The 22,288-nt window shown below is 41.2% G+C and overlaps 1 protein-coding gene across 3 annotated transcripts in view; it reads left to right on the forward strand.

The window, feature by feature from the left end:
* The window catches only part of trio (trio Rho guanine nucleotide exchange factor), a 441,213-nt gene that overhangs the window by 19,010 nt on the left and 399,915 nt on the right, over positions 1-22,288 (forward strand). For all 3 annotated transcript variants that reach the window (XM_019052145.2, XM_072304973.1, XM_019052154.2), the window contains exon 2: positions 3,913-3,945. The gene's annotated coding sequence lies outside the window, so the exon portion shown is untranslated. The remainder of the gene's footprint in view (positions 1-3,912; positions 3,946-22,288) is intronic.

Consider the following 22,288-nt stretch of genomic DNA (forward strand, 5'->3'; position numbering starts at 1 on the left):
TACGTTTGTTTGCAAAATCAAATGTCTTTTAGGAAAGAGAAAATCGGGAAAATATAAGAAAAATCCAATATGAAATTTTAGTAGACACCCGGAAGATGTAAGCTCTTCAATTTAAATTCGAAGAAAATTAATTCTAGTAGTTCGAGTTAAAATATATGTCTTGTCCGACCTCTCTCCATGACTGAATCCACTGTGCAACGCGCTGCGCCCCACGTCCCGTTGCCAATTCGCAGAAGTGGCGTGGCGTGCTTGGCGATATATAGATTGTCATGCCATATAAACCTATGGAAAAGGATCGATAAACAGGGTGTTCGCAGCGAATACCTTACTAATCTATTCTTTATCATTGGTTTAAATGGAATATCAATCTGTACAGCGCAGTTCTCGCCACACCACTGATTCGCAGGTGCCCTATGCGGTCACCTCGCATTCCGAAGCACCTAAATAGGAATAGTATGAAAGATTTGACTTTTCCATGATATATTTCATGAAATTTTACAAAGCTGTACATACTATGATAACATATCGAGGGGCTGGCTATGCAACACGTACTGCACTAAACTCCTTACAGCAAAAACCTGCAATTATTTGTAACTGCGGATAGTATTCTTCACTATCTTTTATAATTTACTGAAATTTCATGAAATATTTAACATGATATGCGGACCGCATTCAAGCCACATCAGCGATTGCCAAATTTAATCGGAAAAAATATTTTCTTACATGAAAAGGGTTATGCGGATTTTTGTGCAAATTTCGGAGAATTTTCTATACAGCACGAAGCAAAGAGCGACGCCAAGAATGGCACAATTTGGGCCAGGGGGGATTTTTCTGAAACCGGGCCCAAACGATACCTTATGATACCCTAAAACTCTGGTTAAAATTTTAGCTTGAGTATACGCACGGTTTTTGAGAAATGAGGGGGCAAAGTTGCCAAATCGCCATCATTCTGGACAGCATTTCTACAGCAAAAAGACGGGAAAAATGGACGAAAAAGTTACGCTTTTGATGGGTTTCGGCTGTAAATGTTCTTATTGGGCCCCGAAGCATTTAACTGTGTTCAGTTTCAAAAATTTTGGTCGCACAGTGGTCAGAAATGGGAAGAAATCGTCGACAAATCAGGATTCTTTGTCAAATTTTTAAAAACGGAAATAAAATTGTCGGTCTACTGCAGTTTTCATGGCTAACAATGTTCTTATCGGTCCTCAATGCATGAAATTGTGTTTAGCTTCACAAATTTACATCGCACAGTGGTCAAAAATGGGGGAATTAGTGGACAAATTAAGATCCTCTGTGAAACTTTTTAAAAATGAAGTGAAACTGTTGGTCCCCAGTAGAGTTTAGATCCCGGAAAAATTCTTTAAATTCTTTTTTGGACTGTTTAAATCTTTTTTAATTTTTTTTCTCCATTTTTCCTTCTTTTTTTAAATTTCTGAAAGTTTGCATATTTTATTGAGATAATGCTAAAAAGTCTATTCTATTACAACGTTCTATAAACAATACGGTCTGACATGCAGTAATAATTAAAAAAATTAAATACATGAATTTTTCCGGGAACTAAACTCTACTGGGGACCAACAGTTTCACTTCATTTTTAAAAAGTTTCACAGAGGATCTTAATTTGTCCACTAATTCCCCCATTTTTGACCACTGTGCGATGTAAATTTGTGAAGCTAAACACAATTTCATGCATTGAGGACCGATAAGAACATTGTTAGCCATGAAAACTGCAGTAGACCGACAATTTTATTTCCGTTTTTAAAAATTTGACAAAGAATCCTGATTTGTCGACGATTTCTTCCCATTTCTGACCACTGTGCGACCAAAATTTTTGAAACTGAACACAGTTAAATGCTTCGGGGCCCAATAAGAACATTTACAGCCGAAACCCATCAAAAGCGTAACTTTTTCGTCCATTTTCCCGTCTTTTTGCTGTAGAAATGCTGTCCAGAATGATGGCGATTTGGCAACTTTGCCCCCTCATTTCTCAAAAACCGTGCGTATACTCAAGCTAAAATTTTAACCAGAGTTTTAGGGTATCATAAGGTATCGTTTGGGCCCGGTTTCAGAAAAATCCCTTCTGGCCCAAATTGTGCCAAAAAACGGTCGTTTTTGGCGTCGCTCTTTCATTGAACTTTCAAAGAAATCCGCATAAACGTTCTCTTGGAAAAAAATTAAATTAACCAGTTAGATGTGGCAATAGGTAATGTGGCTTGTTCCTTCTGCTAAACGCGGTCCATGTACTTTATTCCTATCTGCTGCGCATGGAGGGTTTGACTGGATTTCGAGGTGGTCTCTTACGATGTGTGTATAGCAATCGACTTTTGGTTAGGCTGCAGCTTGCCTCACTTACAATCGATTATTTTAATGGATTCAAATGAAGGGAAAACAGAATTGCCAACTTGCAAAATCGCTACTGCTTTTTATCCCCTTTCAATGAACCTTTTCACATGAGCGAGCATATCTGCCGTGATAGAGAAGATAACAGTAAATGTATTTCTGTAGATGATCCACGCTTAACACATGCTTTTATGGGTCCCGCGGTTCATCCCAGCATACACACTGAGAAAAAAAATCTCGGTGTATTTACCAAGAAAAGGGTAAAATTACCAAGAATTTAGGGCTCTATTTGATCCCAGTTTTTTCTTGGTAAAATTACCATTTATGGAATTGGTAATTTTACCGAAAAATCTCGGTAAAATTATTGAACTTTCTCGGTAATTTTACTGGACCTTGGTAAAAACGCCAATATTTTTTATCGACTGTGGTAGAATTACCGAGATAAAATGGCAAAGTTACCGGGAATTGATTACCAAAAAAAGTGGTATTCTTACCTGAAAAAAAACAGTAAAAATACCGGTTTTTAGGTAAGCTTACCAGTCTGTCTTGGTAAAATTACCAATAATTGGTAAAAAAGTGAGATGGTAAAGGTACCAACGGACCTTGGTAAAAACGCCGAGAATTTTTTTTCAGTGCACTTACCGCTCTCTTCGCTATCACGGCGGATATTGCAACGTTCGATTCGAGTTTTTAAACTGCAGGCATTGAAATACTACAGGCGGGACCGAGGGAGGAATCCGAACCCCCTGCACTCTCACAAAACCGCAGTAAAATTTGCAAACACGAGGCCCTTTGTCGACTCGACAAAAGGCGAAAAGCACAGGGGATTTTAAATCGATACGCCGTTTCCCCTTTACTCCGGAAGCTGACGTCGGAAGAGAAAGATGATTACACGTACGCTCGTACGCGTTAACGCACGCGGGACGCGAGATGACGTCGCCCTCTGACGGAAGAGCGTAACACAGTTTCCACGTGAGCCCTGTATTACGTATGAATCCATGTTCTCTGAGGCTCATGTGGAGCTCGAGATACGGCATTACGCCTGGAGAGAGCGCTAACGGCGTTAAAAGCCCGACTCGCGGCTCGTAAAATCGATGGCCGTTGATTTACAACGAACGCGAACCTCATATTAGCCGCTGACGTGTAGTCTTCGGTTCAAAAGTTCTTCCGGACATTGCCGACGTTTTCACCACGTTCTGTCGTCGCTCCATGGCGGGGAGTGTTATCGGGGTGACTTTAAATCGGCATGCAGTGGGTCAGGGAAAATCTCAAAAGCAGCGTTGCCGAAGAATGAAAAACATGATATTCCCAGGGTATCTATTAGTCCGGAAATAGCACTGATTTTATAAGCCTGTTTTAGTAGACACCCTGAATTCCGTGACCTTCCCTGATGAAGTGTGGTGAAAACTTCTCAAGTTTGAGAAAATGCAAATTGGCTAAAAGTACGCATGTGCAAATAGTTATCATGAGCTGTCCGAAACGGTTCAATGTACTTTCTGTTTCAAATGAAACTTTTTTGTTTCTACGTCCTCATTTTTTGAAATTAATATGTCGGTTTTAAATTTGTTTCAGGTATGATTCCGCCCTCCAAACAAATTTCTTCAGGTAAGAATATTTCCTTGTTTCGTTTTTTTCTCTTTTGTTCCTTCTTCTGACACACGGAGAAAAATTAATTTCGACTTAACCGCAAGAATACGAACTTTCTACGGGAATAGCGACCGTCGTAACAGTAGAACCGCATGCAGGCTAAAGCACCATCGGCTGAGCTGCGATTCTATCAAACGACCAATGACGAGAGGAAATTCAAAAACTAGTTACCGCCATCAGATTTCGCCGTGTATTATGTAACAATTCATATCATTTAAAGGAAATTCAGGGGCGAGAGAAAAATAGCCCTTTTTTTAAAAAAAAAACTAGACAAAATTATTGTAAGGAAAGTTATGTAAAGGCGGCGCTGGCATTTAAGTTTATTTTTTCAGTATGAAACAGCGTACATTATCTTAGCATCACTGAATTTTGTTGACCAGGTCTTGAATTCCTAATCTTCAAGTATCGATAAGTGCGCAGTTTTATCGACTTTAATTTTTCTTCGTGTCTCCACCAAGACGTGTTTCTAATCAGTCAAAAAATGTACAATATCTGAATTTTTACCTACAACCCTAATGCGTAAGATCCTTTGTTTGTCATGAATTGACCCGTATTTGGTTTAAAAAAAATAGGAGGGGAGGATATCAATGGCCCAATTGCGGAACCACGTATATCTATCTTGATGTTTAAAAATCTCCGCTCCTATTTAATCTTTAGGAGAAAAGCAATTTTCTACACTGGAAAAAAAAAACACATTGGATCTAGAGTCCAGAATCTTGAAAACATCGACGAGAAAAAATACTCTTGATTCAATCAGATTTGTGCTGAAATCAAAAGGAAATCTGCTCAAATTAAGAGGCTTGGTTCTTGATTTAAGCTAAAATCCGATTGAATCAAGAGTACTTTTTCTTGTCGATGTTTTAAAGAGTCTGGACTCCAGATCCAATGTGTTTTTTTTCCAGTGTAAGCTCGAATTTTTTACCGAATATTCCGCTAAGAGAGAAGGAAAGTCAAGGAAGTTTCCAAGAAATTACGTCGGCTAGTTTTCTTTAGGAAAAATTAAGTTGTGCAGGAAGTATGAAACGTCGCGGGCGGAGATACGTGGTTTCGCACTTCAGCCATCGATATGCAAGAGTGGCGAAGCGTGACTGATCGATTATCGATATTTCCCCATTTGAAGCTATGGTAAAGAGTCGATTATTAAGGTGTTCGTTGCGAACACCTTGTTCATCGATCCTTTCCATAGGTTTAAATGGCAGATAAATCGATGTATCGCAAAGCGCACTACGCCACTGATATGTAATGGTAGACCACCCGCCGTTAAAGTTGTACACCTCGTTCAGTCAGTTTTGGGAGTCGTTCCGCGGGTCGTTCAACCGGAAGATGTAAACCGAAGAAAGTTCGCTTTCGACGGTATCGTCCGGAATCATTGTCCCTCTCGAATGGGGGGGGGGGGGGGGGGGGGGGCTTTAGCACGAACGAAAATTAATTGCTCGCAAACTTGTCTGTTTACAGTCGGGGTCTAGCGATTCGTTTCTGTCCCGGGGATACTCCGCGTGCGTTTGCAACGTTGCCGAACGGCTCGGATTTTGTCGAATATCTTTCGCGCAAGTAAATTTACAAACACGAGGTGCACTGGAAAAAAAAACACATTGGATCTAGAGTCCAGACTCTTAAAAACATCGACAAGAAGAAGTGTTCTTGATTCAATCAGATTTAAGCTTAAATCAAGAACCAAGCCTCTTAATTTGAGCGGATTTCCTTTTGATTTAAGCTTAAATCCGATTGAATCAAGAGTATTTTTTCTTGTCAATGTTTTCAAGAGTCTGGACTCTAGATCCAATGTGTTTCTTTTTCCAGTGTGGTGGTAAAGCAGGGGTCTAGCATCAGGATTTTCCCCAGGATTCTATCAGGATCTGAGGTCAATCGGGGTTAAATCCCGATTTCATCAGGATTTGAGGAGAAATCGGTCGTAAAATCAGAATTCGAGAAAAGTCGGCCGTCCGATCGGATTTTTTCATCGGGCTTTTTTTGTGAAGCTTCATTCGCCTCTTTTTCTCCGCAAAAACTCAGGATTGATCAGGATTTGGAAAAATTATGAAATCAGGATTTAGCTGTCAAAAAAAAAGGATTTCCCAAAATGAAAAAAAAAAATAAACTAGACACCCTGTAAAGTAGTGCTTGGTCCTCGCTGTTTTGCGGCAAAAAAAAAAGGCAAAAATTTTAATTAGAGCAGGGTGTCAACAAGTCCAGAATTTCCGGAAAGTACGGGAATAGTACTGATGTTTTAGGTTAGGTCCAGAAGTACTGAAAAAGTGCGGTAATTCCGTAAGAAGATCCGTAATTTTTTTCATTTTTTTTCATATTTTTGTCGCAATTTGAGCGAGAAATTCAAAATTTTGAAACTTTTCTACACTTCAGTGCTGCCAAATTTCTTCACTCAAACCTCACTTTTACGAGAATAATCTCAGGCATTTCTAACTATAAACTTAACCGATTCGTCTTATAATCTCTTGCAGCAAAAATCAGAAGAATTCGGACGAAAATTTCGCGAATACGTTCTCGTAAAAAATTTACATTTTTAAGTCAATTTTGCAACCTATGAATGGAGTTACGTTCCTTCGCCCGGAAAACGACGAAACGTGGATGACACACTGTTGTTTGGCTCCGTTTCGTTTCAGTTAAGTATTTCCGTCGTGTTGTGACGTTATGTCTTGAAGAGTCCATAAGCTCCGTGTAAGCCCCTCGAAAGCTCTAAATAGCTGAGCCAATCGAAAATAGATTTTCCGAAGTCCCAAGTGTTACAACCGAGGAAGTCTAAGTTTTCAGTGCAATCTGACAACGCGGCACGGACGCGAGCTGTTTTATTGAAATAGTCATAAATCAATTAACGAAAATGGTTGCAATTAAACTGGGACGAACGACCCGTGCGCAACAGGCATTGCCGGTTCGTATCCCTGAGTCCACCGTACGTTGTTCCATGTCCGTGCGTCCGCCTTTACACTTAGGCCTTTTACGCCTATCTGTTACTCCTAGTCGTTCTGTAAACTGCTCCTTTCCATAGTAGGACCCATTTTGTTTACACTGGAAAAAAACACATTGGATCTAGAGTCCAGACTCTTAAAAACATCGACAAGAAAAAGTACTCTTGATTCAATCAGAATCTAGCTTAAATCAAGAACCAAGCCTCTTAATTTAAGCAGATTTCGTTTTGATTCAAGCAAAACCCCGATTGAATCAAGAGTATTTTTTCTTGTTATTGTTTTCAAGAGTCTGGACTCTAGATCCAATGTGTCTTTTTTCCAGTGTACATCGAGATTTAGGAAGATTCAAGGAGATCTTTAACACAGCATCGTATGAAGGACAGTGGAGAATTTGCACTTAAATTTTTCTTGCCTCGCTGAAAGAACTTGAAGAGCTGGTTTCGCAGTAGTTTTTAAAAAATTTCCTCATATGGGAAAAGTAGATAGTATAAAAGTAGATTTAAAAGTGAGAAATTGCACCGTCTAGGTAGTGACGTCATCTGGCGGTATCTCCCAATTAAACACATGTAATTAAGCAAAATAGATCATTTTGTCATATCTACTTGGATAATTGTTCAATTTACGAACCAAGAGTATCCTCGTGGCCAGTTTATCCCTACTGCCGTGCAAAGGAAAAAACGCCGTATGAAAATTATACTCAATTTTACATACATGGAAGTCGGAATAGTTGTATCACGCATTGTGCAAGCGCCTGCAAAACTGTCGGAATACTTCAAGCATCGCGCCGTCTTCCCGATCTCCAGTCTCGCTCTCGGCTTCAAGTTCCGAGATGCGTTCGCTATTACCGCCGTGCTAAGGAAGAACGCCGTATGAACATTCGGGAGTTGCCAAATTTCTCCGGATAGAACAAGTATTTTTGTGAAAAGTCATGCTTATTTTCCTTGAAATTTTCAGATATTTTAGATTAAATTGCGGGCAGAATTGTCTATACATTTTTAAGAAAATTGTCAACAATTTTTCCGGTAAATTCGGCATTTATTGGAGAAGATATAGCAACGTCTGAAAGCTCATACGGCGTTCTTCCTTAGCACGGCAGCAAAGTGGTTTCCACTTAAACACGAAATTCATAAAAAAAAAAAAAAAAAAAAAAAAAAAAAAACACCTGCACATTCTACTTTCCCGTCAGCCGCGCGTAAAATTCAGAATGGGGCATTTCAGGGTCATATTTAAGGTCGTTCCTTACACAGCTCCGCTCCTTAGGAGGCCCCATTTGGTTTTGATCGTTATTAGGGGAGGTTTAAGAAAGTTCGTCAGTATGTAGTAACACGTAGGTAACGAAAAAATGACACATAGTCAGTCATTGTTCCAACGGACGGTCTTACACGGAGAGAACTTTACGCGGCAACTGATCAATTACTGAAAGTGTCACTTTAAGCACAGTGACAGTGCATCGTCTGAGTCAGTGGCGTATCGTGCCTTGAGATAAATCGATTGATGTGTCATTTAAACCTATGGAAAAGGATCGATTAACACGGCTTTCACATCGAACACGTGAATATCGATCCTTTCTCACAGCTTCAAATAGAGAAATATCGAGTCGTTGATTTACGGCTCGCTACTATGCTGCCGTTCTAAGGAAGAACGCCGTATGAACAATCGAGAGTTGCCAAATTTCCCTCGATAAAACATGTATTTTTGAAACACATTTATGCATATTTTTCCTTGACATGTTCAAATATTTTAGATTAAATTGCGCACAAAATTGTCTGCAATTTTTGGAAAATAATATTAGCAATTTTCCCTGTAAATTCGGTTTTTATCGAAGGAAACTTGGCAACGTCTGAAGGCTCATACGGCGTTTTTCCTTAGCACGGCAGTGTGGTCCAAGTGTTTCGAAGCGAATCCCCTACGGTGAATCAGCAATCAACAGTTCGATTTTTGCCAACCGCGAATTTTTCGCACCCACCCCCGCCCGTTATGTCAACAGCTCTACTCTTCCGGAGAGTCAATAGATTGGATTGGTTTTTCGCTAGCTCACTCCCAAAGCAAACTGCAACTCTGCCGTGCCGAGGAAGAACGCCGTATGAACATTCGAGAGTTGCCAAATTTCCCTCGAGAAAACGTCCATTTTCGAGGAAAATTATGAATATTTTTCCTTGAAATTTTCAGAAATTTAAGATCGAATTACTAACAAAATTATCTGAGAAAATGGTAGAAAAAAATTCAAAAATTTTCCTGAAAATGAGTGATTTGTTGAGGGAAATTTGGCAACGCCTGAAGGCTCATACGGCGTTTTTCCTTAGCACGGCAGAACTCTTTCGTTCGTCGCGGCCGGCGCTCTTGTGAATGCCGCCTCGCTACCCTCTGAAAGGACTTTTAATTTTCTCAATGGCGCTCGGCTTTGGGTTCCCGAAATTCGTCGCTTCTCCGACGTAAAGGTGTATCTCGATTTCCACGTGAGCCCTGTTTTCCGTATAACTCATCGCTTTCCGGGGCTCATACAAGAATAGAGATATGCCCTTACGTCAGAGAAGCGACGAATTTCATCAAGGATTGCATCCGTTGCATTGAATTCATCGTGGAAAGCATTTACAAAAATTGAACCACGTTAAGTAGAAATGGACCAAGCCACATAAGCTATTGCCAACTTTAATTGGGCGTTTTAATTTTTTACATGAAAAAATTGTGCAAATTCAGGGTGTCTACAAGTCCGGAATTTCTGGATAGTCCGGGATTTCCGAAAATTCCGGAAATATTACTAATTTTTTAAGGGCGGTCCGGAAGTACTGAAAAAGTGCAGAATTCCGCAAGAAGGTCCGGAATTTTTCCATTGTTTTGTCACTTTTGTCACAATTTGAGCAGAAAATTCAATTTTTTTTAAATTTGCCGAATTTTGTCGATTGTCAATTAACATAATTCTAACATGCTATTTTAACCTTTGTTAAACCTTTGTCATATCTGCACTAAACCTTTGCAATAACTCTCTATTGACGCCCTTTGAGCTATATGCAATTTTAATCGCAATAAAGTCATTATCTACCTATCCGTCTATCTACTTTTTTTGAATCATGCAGAGAGTTATTCGACCGGTATGTTGAGGCAGTCCGGTCGAGGCTGCAACTGTTCGCGAAATCACTTTTTTATAGCACCCATCCTCTTCAATGCTACCAGATAAGATAGACTATGTACATATTTGCATTCAGAGCTCTCGCATCGACCGAAAACGCACAGTTGTACGGTAGTTGGTCGTCAACTATCCAAGAAGGAACACTGCGAGTAAAATGTTTTATTAGTACCGGAAGATACACTTTTAGTCATGACCCTCAACGACTTGAAAGCACATTCGTACGTTTCCCATCAACAGGACGGCAAGAGCTGGAAGTGGGTTGACATCCTCAAAATGTGCGATTTACGCCTGTTGATAAGGCACGGTTTCCTAGCCTAATTCAAACACGTGAGATATGCCCGAGAGATTCTCATTTTGTCGTGAACTTGACATGTATTTCATAACTCTACGTGTCTTGTATAAATAACAGCGCTAGAGCGAACCCTATTTTATAGTTGACCATATTTTGCAATTAGGAACTATACAATTTCTGGCTCATTAAGCATAGATACAACAATTGTGCCATCATTTTACCTACATAAGTATGTGAATTTAAATTGGTCTTTTCACGTAAGAGCAAGAAATTTTAGTTCCGAATTTCAAAATGCAGTCCATAGCTGTAAGCCTCCTCAACATTAGACGTGGAAACTCGGTGTTCGTATAGATCGTATTTTTTGTATGATATATAGTCTGAAATCTTCAAAACAGGATTCTTTAACTATCGCAACTGACTCATATTGCATTTCTCTCACGAAAAAATGTAACTACATTTCAATTTTGCCAAATTTTCCCTCGAAAATTTCAGTTTTTCAGGACAATCCTGGGCATTTCTGATCGGAAATTCCCTTGATTTTTCCTCTGAAATCATGCAGACATCAGGAAAATATTCGTCAAAAATTGCATCGGTACATTCCTGTAAAAAGTTGAATCTTTTGAGTCAATTTTGCAACCTTGGAATAGTGTACGTTCCTTCGTCCGGGCTACGACGATATATGCCACCAGTTTCCTCATACAGAAAGGTGTTCATATGGATGAGCTAGAAATAGACCGCGTTTAGCAGAAAGGACCCATGCCACATCAGCTATTCCCAATTTTAAGTGGGTACTTTAATTTTTTACAAGAAAACGTCTGTGCAAATTTCTTTGAAAATTTTAGGGAATTTGTTTCGTACTACGGAGGAAGTTCACTGAAATTTGCATAAAAATTCGCACAACCGTTTTCATGTAAGAAATTAAATCGCCCAATTAAAGTTGGCAATAGCTGATGTGGCTTGGTTCCTTTCTGCTTAACGCGGTCCAAATAGTGGTTCCCATCCCCTGTCGCCAAAAATTTACTCCATTTAGTGAATATCCTTCTTTTGATAAAATCCGGATGGAAAAAAAAGGAAAAAAGTATACAAGTCTCATAAAATATTACCCGCCGCTGGATTCTTTCTGCTAAGTAACGGCTACTTCAATTTGCGCAAAACTAGGTCCTCGTATAGACTCACCACTCACCTCATGCGCCCAAGGTGCGATTTTTACGGATACGCTAAGCCTCGGGCAACTCGCCTCGCGAGGGAACAGACAACGATCCTTGGGTGATTATCGCGGTGTGTTTTTTCTCACGTGTGGCCGAGGAAGTAGTGGGAAGACTTCCTCCGGGAACAGAGTTGTCGCTTCTCGCCTGCCCAAAACGAGCTTCTCTTCGCCGAAGCAAGGGAGGGTTCAAAGCAGTCAGCGCCATCTGGCGGCTCCGAGGAGTATTTATATTTAGTGGTTGCCAGACGTGTGACCAGCAACGGTGTGGCAGATTGCCATCCACGATTTCCAGGTCAGTCCGGTGGATTCCAGCCGAGCCGAGGATGGAGCGCCGGGTGCTATGCTGCTGTGTTAAAGGAAGAACGCCGTACGAACATTCAAGAGTTGCCAAATTTCTCCGAATAAAACGTTTATTTATGAAGAAAATTATGCATTTTTTTCTTTGAAATTTTCAGACGTTTTAAATAAAATTGCGAACAAAATTGTCTAAAAAAATTGAAGAAAAATAACCACACGTTTCCCAGCAAATTGGGTTTTTTATTGAAAGAAATATGGCAACGTTCGAAGGCTCATACGGCGTTCTTCCTTAGCACGGTAGTATGCTGCTGTGTTTAGGAATAACGCCGTATGAACCTTTAGGCGTTGCCAAATTTCCTTTGATAATACTTGAATTTCCTGGTAAACTTATGAATATTTTTCCTCCAATTTTTCAGATAATTTTCCTCGCCATTTCACCTAAAGTTGCTGAAAATTTCTTGCAGAAATATCCGTATTTTTCATAAAAAATGAACGTCTTATTGGAGGAAATTTGGCAACTCTCGAATGTTCATACGGCGTTTTTCCTGAGCATGGCAGTATGCTAAGTCCCTTTTCTCCGTGAGTCAGGGTCGTGCCTATGTGAAATCGGGCGCATCTATGCAGAAAAATGTCCTTAAAATTAGTACATAGAGGACAAAGTCTGTTTTAGAGTACATTGTCTGTTTCAGAGACTGTACATTTAAATGCCTTGCACTGCTATCTTCCCTAAAATGTATAAGTCAACGCCCAGATTCTCCTAATAATGACTTATGGTGACAATTTTATTAATTAAATTATTGGGAACCTGGAAACGTCAGAAAATTTCCCTGTGAACGTTGAAATTCTTCCCTCTTGCCGAAAACAGGCCTATTGCGAATATTACTCTGGAAGGAGACAATGCGCTGGTCAAAGAGGCGTGTTTCGATGCTGGGTTCTTGTAGATCAGCTAACAATAATACCATCTCTCCAAACAGCAACTTTCTATACGTTCAATATTAACTGAAATATCGTGATCTGATAAATGCGGTTTATGATGTCATCCACCGCGGTGGTGTCACCTTTGGTTTCTTCCGCCTCGATTTCATCCGAGTTTCACAGTGAGTAACCAGTAATAATGTGTGTTTCCCTGACAAATGAAAGCAAGGTTGAAGAAGCTAGGAGTGTTTCCCCCGCGGTGGATGACGTCATAATCTGAATTTTTCAGAGCGCGATGTATCAGTTAATACTGAACGTAGGAAGTTCCTGTTCCGACAGATTTTATGGTTTTTAGCTAAAAAAGACAAGACTCAAGACTCAAGACTAAAACAAGACAAAACAAGTTTACAAGACTCAAGCACAGAAACACGATTCTATGACAAGCGCGACTGACCCATATTATATTGACACTCTGTTTGCGATGGCCATGCGTGTTGCGTTCGACCGTAGTTAAGGCGCTGAGACTGCCGGAATAGCCGAATATCCTCATAAGGAAGCAAATTGCATGTACATACGTTGTTTCTTACACGAGCCAGAACTCGTGTAGTTCCATTTTTCAAAACGTAGTTTAATCGACTGAAGCTCAAAAATGTTTCCTCTCGAATCCTACCGTTCGCACGAACCGCTCGAAAAGTTCGAGCTTCGAGCTCTCTAACACGGACCCTGCACTGAGCTTTCGTAAGCTCCGCTCGACGAATCCATATCGACGATCACTACGCGTTCGCATTTCGCCGCCGGCAGATTTACGCTAGTTGTACGATTACCCCCTCCCTCTCTCTTCCCCCCGGAACTTCCGCGGCCGACAACCGCCAATCCAAAAGCGCGGATCGATCCCCGTCAGCCCCCCCCCCCCCCCGGACGCCGCCCGATGTCGGCGTCGGCTTATCCTCAATTCTTTGGCGAATACTCATCGTATTCGGCCTGGTCCGCACTAGAGTCCCTTTATACTGAGAGTCAAGACAACACCCCCTCATGGAGTCACAAACGGGAATGAAGATTACACAAATTGACAGTTTTTCGTAATCTGTGATCGGCTCATTCTCAAATTCCTTTCTCCGTTCCTTCTCTCATTCCGTTTGTTCCTTGTCGAACCCGTTATTCCCCGGTCCATTCCATCATAATCTTTGCAATCGGTGAAAATGTAATCTTTATTCCCGTTTGTGACACTGTGGAGGCCTAAAATACGGGAACCAAATGCATTCACATTGTCTTGACTCTCAGTATAAAGGGACTCTAGTAAAATCCAGTCTCGCTGAATGTGTTTTGGCGGGTTAGCGTCGGCCATGTTGAATATTACGTAGCATCCTAGTGCGCAAGGGTTGGATAGAACGACGCCTCTAACGGTATGTCCACTTGTTCCATAGTGTCGTTTTTGAAGCGGGAAGCTTAAAAAAACGCATATTTTTTACGCGCGGAGTGTATTTCAGACTTTCGGGACTTCAGATCCAATTCAGGACTCTAGATCCAATGTGTTTTTTTTTTTCCAGTGAAGGAAGAACCCATCTTTTTGCTCTAGCTGACGTTTGCACGAGGAGCATTTTAGTGAGTACAAATGTCCGACCTTTCCAAATGGCTAGTCCCACTGTGCGGTGCGGCCATTGTTGTCAGATCGAACTGAAACATCAGCACTTTTCTCCATTTAAACCCGTCTTAAACATTCACATTATATCGCTCGTCTTTACAATCTTGGGCGCGGTGTCTGGTCCAAGTTTCGAAACGCCAAGTTCGCTTATCGGGAATCCTGTCTCTGCCCTTGTTACCGGTACGATTTTGTTAAAGGTTTGATCTAGGTTTGTATCAGTTCAAGTGTAATTCTTAAATTTAAATCGAGCTAAAATATTTCTCCTGCCTCCACCTTAATGTTTACACAGAGACAATATTTTTTCGAGACCCCGCGCTAACCAGCGGAGCAATGTGTGAGACAATAATTGGACTACATTTTGCAATTCGGAATTATAATTTCTGGCTCATTTGTAAAAACACTAATGTGTACAGGGAAACTAATGTGACATACGTTGTTTCTAAACGGAACCAGAAATTATGGTTCCTAATTGCAACGTATAATCCAATTTAGGTCTGAGGTCAACACTGCTTCTCGCCGAATGGTGACTGACAGGGTGTCTACTGTGCGGAAAAAGTACGGACACACCGAAAAAACCATCTTAAACCCGACTCTTCTGAGGACAATATCTCGGTTAATATTCAACGTAGAAAGTTGCTGTTTGGACAGATTTATCTCTTTTAGCTGACCTATATGAATATAGCATCAAAATACGATTTTCTGACCAGCGCAACTAACCCATTCTCATTAGACTTTCGTTGGTACCTAGGGCCGATTGTAAGACCTCTGGTCAGGTGCATGTCAAACTGGTGGTTTGAGCTGACCAGCGGGCTGATTATTGAAATTGATAGACAAAGAAGACATAGGGAGTATGGAAAAATCCTATTGGTTGATATATGTGGTTCCCATTGACTACGGGAGAAAATGATGGAGAAACTTCTGGTTCCTCGTGAGTTGCCGTTTGTTAGTCTATTACCTACCGCCTTTGTCCATTGCAACCAACCGCTTCCACCAATAGGATCCCTCCATATCCCTTTTGTCTTCTCCGTCTATACCTTTATCTATCAATTTCAATAATCGGCCCGCAGAGGTATAGGTGTGTATGACTCCCGGTTGTCTTCAGGTCAAGTCCCGGTCAGCCTTTGTTCTCTCTCGCAAACCAGCAGTTAGGCTGATTAGCAGATTGACTGCTGGTCAGAGTCTGACCACTGGCAACCAGAGGTCGACAAGAGATCTTACAAACGGCCCTCAGTCAATATACCTGCAGGCAAACTGTAGAAACTGCAATGCCGTATTCTTAAAGAATCAAAACGCAGCGGTGGCGCCCCTCGCTCCGTTTTTTTTATCACAACCAAGAGTAGATTCGCCATACATATTTCATCCTATCGCGTGTTGAAATATGCCGGACATCCCTCCCCCCCCCCCCCCCCCCGGTGTCGCGTGACCATGGCCCAGTGGTGTTTAGGCAGGATTCAGTGATACGTGTCAACCAGGCGTGGGAAACGCGAAGACAGCTGTGAGGGGGTGAACAACCCCGTTCCATCCCCTGATGTAACGAAATGAGTTCTTTCCGGAAGCTTATCTACAAATCGACCGGCGAAAGCCGCAGACCTTTTCGCAGTGTTCATTCTTCGGTTTGAAAGCGCACCGTCAGCGTATGAAGCAGTGTAAAGTAAAGGGCCGTGTTCATGTTCATATACGCTCCTTGGCGCCGCGCAGTGGATCGAGTCAATAGGAGAGGTCGGACAAAATTTTGAAACTTTAAACGCTTATAACTCCATTTATACAAGACTTTGAGGTTCTTAAAGTGGTTCCATTGGTTTCCTCGTGAAATTTTCTTCTAGAAGCACCCGTTAAGGTTTAAAATGTGACGAAATAAACAAATAAATTTGCAGTTTTAGTAAAAAAAATCGTGTCCGATCTCTCTAATTGATTCGATTCACTGTGCGCTGGGTTTTCACCAACCTTTGTTAAAAATCCTCCAAAGATAAAGTCGTAGCGCTATCCTCGGAGACTTTACGGCTTGCACGGGACATTACGGAAGGTCCGAGTGGCATTCTCGGTTCTGGTTAAACACTTAGCATTTAAGACTCTTTACCCAGGGTGTCTACTAGTCCGGATATAGTTCTGATTTTTAAAGGGCGGCCTGGAAGCACTGAAAAAGTGCAGAAATTCCGAGAGATGGTCTGGAATTTTTTCCTTCATGCCACGTGTGTTTTGTAATAAAGCCGGGAATGTATGCAATTTGCTGCGCGTTGATTCTTAAGAGTAGTATTTGCCTGCTAGATCGCGATTGTGCAGTCAGTTGATCTTAAAATTTTATAGCTAAGTCGTTTTGGTCGCAATTCCAGTGAAAATTTCAAATTTTTCGAATTTTGTCACCAAGGCACAACCTAACTCGAGGTATCCAGAAATCTAACTTAATGCGACACGCCGCACGGCGGCGCCAATGCGGTATGTCCAACATGCAGGAAAGTGCGAATGAAACAAGAGCGCCTTCAATATTTTGGGTATGCAACACGGTCAATCGTCGAGCACGAATAGTTGCATGCAGGCGCCTAGACTTTAACGCAGGTTAATTTTGCTAACGCGCGTGAAGTATCCACTTAGGTTTGTAGGCGCCAGTGAGCCTCTCGAGCAGGCAGCACGTCGCTCCGCTCTGTTAGCCTTTGATATTTATACTCGCATAGTCAGCGTTTTTTAACTCATGATTTTGAAATGTTAGCATACTCTGCATTGATTATTCTCATTTAAATTGATGGGGGAAAAATATGTTTCAATTTATCAAAGGAGAATAATAATATAATGTGTGTTTTTGAAATACTGGTGGTTCCGTGTCAAATTTAATGATTTCCAAAGCACTTTAATTTTTTCTTTTACATTTTGTGCTTTTATTGTGCTGCAGCGAGATGTGCGCGCAACAAAACGCTCAAAATGTGATGTATTTGACTCTATAAGATCGATGTACAAATGGGTCTAAACAAAAGATTGCGTGTTTCTTGGTTTTTTTTCCTATTTTATTCATTTTTGCAATTTCTGTCGGCACAACTGCGGCTCATTGAGATTAATGTCGCTTGGAAAAGGTTTTACAAAAATTTGTCACGTTTTAAAAATATGAATGTTTTCAAAATGAAGTACTAATTTCGTAAAGAAAAATGAAAAAAATAAAAAAAGTACCTATACATTTATAAAGTATATTGCACATTCAATATTTTAAGGATAGGAATAAAACCAAATATTCATCAATGACAATTTAAAAATATGATTCAAAAGGAGAAAGTAAAACACTTCATTTAGGAAATGAGCAACCATAACAACACCTCCTTCTCTCTCAATTTCTCATTTCCATATTGTCAATATAATTTTACATATCAACTAAAATATAACGCTTGGACCAAGTCACTGTTGCTTATTTTACGTGTGGGCGTAAACCACCGGACAAAAAAGGTGCGCGGACAAAAAATCGTTGACAAAATGTCCTGAAACCGGCATTACATAAAGTGGACAAAATATGAGAAAGAAGGTAGTAATGGTATTTAAAGAAAATTTAGAAACTAGGTATTATTTCCCGCCACGGAAAATGGCGCCGATTCCCCTGGAGCAGTGCGGGTACTTACCAATGGATACATTAGTAACATACCCGATGCAAAACGACGGGAAAGAGCGTACACTACTAACGTGGTGAACGCTCAATAGGGAAAGTTATGGAATCGAACGGGGGAACTCCTCCTAAATATCCCCCAAAATGGGGTTTCGGGGGTTTGAAAATATTTTCTTTGAGTTCTTTGGGGTTGATTTACCCCCAGAAGTTTTCGTACCGAAGCTCAATTTTCGGCCGTTTCCGAGAAAAAGATCGTGGACGGGTGCTCTAGAACACCGGTAAAAGAGTACCACGTAAGAGTGGATGCCATCGTTCTAAGGGACGAATTTTCAAGGCTCGGGCCGTAGCGGTGGTGCTTGAGGCCGGTGGTGAACTCCGGGGAGGAATCGATGCTACTTTCAAGGCGACAGCTGGCACACGCTCCTTTAATCTGACCTACTTCCGGCTCCTCGACTTAAGGCATAAGTGCAGTGAGCTAATGACCTAGTGCCGAGGCTAATTCAGGCACGGCCGCTCGAGTTAGTTCACTTTTGGCTTTTCCGAGGATCGGCCCCTTTGTTCCGTCGCACACTGGGCCGAATCAATACGAGGATTCGGACATAACCTGGAAACTTTGAGAGCTTATATTTTCTAAAATATGAGACGAAAAAGTTTAAAAGCGGTTTCGTTGGTTTTTTTGTGAAATTATCTTTCAGAAACACCCCTTAAAATTGAACTTGTGATGAGATATACATAAAAATTTGACATTTCAGCCACACATTTCATGTCCGACATTTTCTATTAGCTCGTTCCAATGTGCGTCGGGTGGCTCGTGCCTCCTCCAATCCGGAAGTCTTTGCGTTTTGTTTTATGTCTCGCAATCTTCTGCCATCAATTCTGCCTTGCTAAGGAAGAACGCCGTATGAGCCATCAGTCGTTGCCAAATTTCATCACAAATTTTCAGGGAAATTTATAAATATATCTCCTCTATTTTTTCTGGAGATTTCGTTCGTAATTTATAGGTAATTTAATCCAAAGTATCTATAAATTGTAAGGAAAAATATGCATAACTTTCTTCAAAAATATTTTTTTTCTTCGGGGAAATTTGGTGACTCTCGGCGTTCTTCCTTAGCACCGCAGAATCGGTCTGTTGCGAGCTTTTGTTAGAGCGGCTCAGTATACTCATGCACGGAGGAAAGTTTTCCTGGTAATTAATTAATAATTAATTAATTAATTATTTAATAATTAATTAATTTCTCATCAGATTTCTATTTCGTCGTTTCCCGGACGAAGGAATGTAACTTCATTTCAAGGTTGCAAAATTGACTCGAGCAATTCAATTGTTTACACGAAAGCACGTGTGCAATTTTGTCCGAAAATTGTATGATATTTGCATTAGATTGGAAGAAAAAACAGTGAAATTTTCTAACAGAAATGCCGTAGATTTCTCTCAACATAGTTACCCGCGTTCTTTTGTGGGGGAATGTACGATTCTAGGCAATCAGAATTAAACGCCAAAATAGCCGCCAAAAGTCAAGTCTCGAAAAATACTTGATTTTTCTGATAATGTTTCTGCATCTGATGATAATGCATCTGTTCGAAAAAATTAACCAATGTTCTACATTCCATCTGAAGTTAGACCACGGTTACTCGAGAAGGGTCGGAAAAATTAGGCAAGAAATAAAATCTGTTGAAATGGTGGGTATGCGTCTTTTCCATAAAATTGCTAGTCAAGTAGCATCCGCCATATTAAAAACTATAGTTTGTGTCCTCGCAAGTCTTTTGAATCTTCAGTCCAGACTCCTGAAAAATTTGACGAGAAAAAATACTCTTGATTCAATCGGATTTTTGCTTGAATTAAGAGGAACTCCGCTTAAATTAAAAGTCTTTTTGACTCTGGTCCCGTGAGACTTTAAAAAATTTAAAAAAAGATTGCATTGGAAAACTCAATTTACCTCAAAAAAATAAAAAGTGATGCTATTCTTTCTTATTTTATTGAGGTGAAATGAGATTTTTTAAATACGTTACAACCCTTGTTCTTTTAAATTTTAATTCCTCAATGTTTTTAATCGTGATTTTACGGTATCAACCGAGAGACTGTTTTTCCAGTGAGGATAATCGGGGAAAGTCCCCTCCCCCCCCCTCGAAACCCCTGAATAATGAACATAACCCCAATGATGTCAGCGCAACTTTGTGTACCCTCAGAGCCTGGCAGCAGCCCCCGACGAACAATTTTTTTTTTTTAAATTTTAATTCCTCGATGTTTTTAGTCGTGATTTTACGGTATCAACCGAGAGACTGTTTTTCCAGTGAGGATAATCGGGGAAAGTCCCCTCCCCCCCCCCTCGAAACCCCTGAATAATGAACATAACCCCAACGATGTCAGCGCAACTTTGTGTACCCTCAGAGCCCGGCAACAGCCCCCCGACGAACAAAGGGAGAGAACTGAAGGAGCTTTCGTAAGTGTGTGTATGCACAGAGGGCGCTGGAGGTTGTCGTGGAGAACATTGTTACACGAGTAGTAAATATTTTTTTTTCCCGCCACCGGTAATTTTCTCGTTGCGACCTCCTCGGCGTCGTCATTAAAGCGTTTCAACCCTCGCGGCGCGCCACCCCTTTCCACCCCCTCCCCCTCCTCTCCACCCCTCGCCCCGTGCGTGACCTTAGTAATGAATTATGAGCGCGAATCGTCTACCCGCAATTCGTCGACTATCGGCATCCTCCCATTTAAAGCCATGGAAAAGAATCGATTATCAGGTATACACCCTGATAATCGATCCTTTTCCGTAAGTTTGAATAGCAGATATATCGATTCATCGCAGAGCAGACCGCGACGCCGATGATTCTCACCGCTCAGCGCGGGCGTTTACGTGTAATGAATAATTAGTCGAAGGGGGGGGGGGGTGTCGTTGGGAACTGGAGCTCGAGTCTTTATTATGCATCGCGCTACGATGATCGCCGGGGGGAGGGGAGGGTGGCTCGCGGCTCGCCACCCCCGATACGGTTTCGCACCGTCGATTTGATGAGTGATCGATCGATTTCTCGATGATATTAGTGTCCGTGAATCAGGTTTGGATGTTGACATTGACCTCTCATTTTTGTCATTTTCGCGCACTGTTGAGAATAACGGAGTAAAATCCGGACTGTGAAACATTCCGGAGCAGGATCGGAGTAAAATCCGGACTATGCGACATTCCGGAGCAGGGACGGAGTAAAATCCGGACTATGAGACATTCCGGAGCGGGGACAGAGTATTTTTGAACCCCGCATTTCCTAAATTCCACTGAAAAAAAGGTAGGGGTTTTTGGATGACACGTGCATTTCTGATTGCATGTTGATTGTGGTAGTACCCTGATGAATTAAGTTACTAACCCAAATGTTGCGGTACTACCGCGATTAATTGGAAATTCTCGTATCATCCGACAAATTGGAGTAGTAACCCTTTTCTTCCGATCGACGTGATTTTATCCGCATCAATTCGATCGACAAACCTGTGAATCGACAGGCAAATCCTGTGAATCGAGCGAATCACGCCGATCGCTTCACGTTTTTTATTTTTTGATCGATTCATGTCGATCGAATCGACACCGTCTTTTAATAATTTGTCGATCCTTTCACTTTTCTTATTTTTTGATGGATTCATACCGATCGAATCGACACCACTTTTTAATATTTTGTCGATCGATTCATGTCGATCAAATCCATACCGTCCATATGCAACGCGCGCAGGTTTATTTTTGATCGTTCGGTGACCACACTGGAAAAAAACACATTGGATCTAGAGTTGAGACTCCTGAAAACATTGACAAGAAAAAATACTCTTGGTTCAATCGGATTTTTGCTTGAATCAAAACGAAATCCGCTTAAATTAAGAGGCTTGGTTCTTGATTTAATCTAGAATCTGATTGAATCAAGAGTACTTTTTCTTGTCGATGTTTTTAAGAGTCTGGACTCTAGATCCAATGTGTGTGTGTTTTTTTTTTTCCAGTGCAGCCCAGAGAGTCTGAATCCGATAGCGGTAGGCCTCAGATATTCACTCAGGTGCCGAACGGTTTGAATTCGTTCAGCGTCAAGTTTTTTTTCCCTTTATAATTTTTTTCTAAGTGCTCTTTTGTGCGGATAGAATACGCACGCCGAGAATGGATCGCGAGCAATCAGTCAGGAGGCCCGAATCCGACGTGAGATATTTAACCTTTAACCCGCCACTGCCATGCTGCATCGATCGCGATTCCGGCACCGCTCCAGTGAAACACTTTCGCATTGACCCTGCGTCTACGCCACGCCGCCCATCGAAAACCGCTCAACTGCCGTGCGAACCTTACGCGCATTCGCTGTTCT

Source organism: Bemisia tabaci, chromosome 10 (assembly GCF_918797505.1).
Source record: "Bemisia tabaci chromosome 10, PGI_BMITA_v3".
Classification (NCBI taxonomy): Eukaryota; Metazoa; Arthropoda; class Insecta; order Hemiptera; family Aleyrodidae; genus Bemisia; species Bemisia tabaci.